The following is a 648-nucleotide window of genomic DNA, read 5'->3' as shown; positions in this document are numbered from 1 at the left end:
AGTAGTAGAAGGGCCCTACCGTCAATCAAACGTTAACCCCACCCTTGGCCCTCGTAAGCCTTGCCCACCGGTCACTGGAAGTCCCAAGCCATGAGGTATTACTTCCAGGGTCAAGGCAGACAAATGACCGGAAGCAACGTGTGTCATGTGACCCCTCTAAGAACTCCTCCCATTGTCCTCTACCAATCGGGATGGGTTTTGCCCTGATAGGAACGCCCCAAGAGAAGATTTGACCAATCAGGGGGAGTTCCGGGGCAGGATGACCTGTCTGGAAGTGGTTCGTGTGACCCCTCTAAGAATACCTCCCACCACGGTCTACCAATCAGTAGGGGTTTGAGACACTGGGGACCACCCCGAGAGGAGGTTTGACCAATCATGGGGAGTTCCGGGGTGGGGTGATCTGTCTGGAAGTGGTTTGTGTGACCCCTCTAAGAATTCCTCCCACCACGGTCTACCAATCAGGAGGGGTTTGAGCCACTGGGGACCACCCCGAGAGGAGGTTTGACCAATCATGGGGAGTTCCGGGGTGGGGTGATCTGTCTGGAAGTGGTTTGTGTGACCCCTCTAAGAATTCCTCCCACTGCCCTCTACCAATCAGGAGGGGTTTGAGCCACTGGGGACCACCCCGAGAGGAGATTTGACCGACTG

Source organism: Natator depressus, chromosome 20 (assembly GCF_965152275.1).
Source record: "Natator depressus isolate rNatDep1 chromosome 20, rNatDep2.hap1, whole genome shotgun sequence".
Classification (NCBI taxonomy): domain Eukaryota; kingdom Metazoa; phylum Chordata; order Testudines; family Cheloniidae; genus Natator; species Natator depressus.
Note: the sequence above shows the minus strand (reverse complement) of the source record.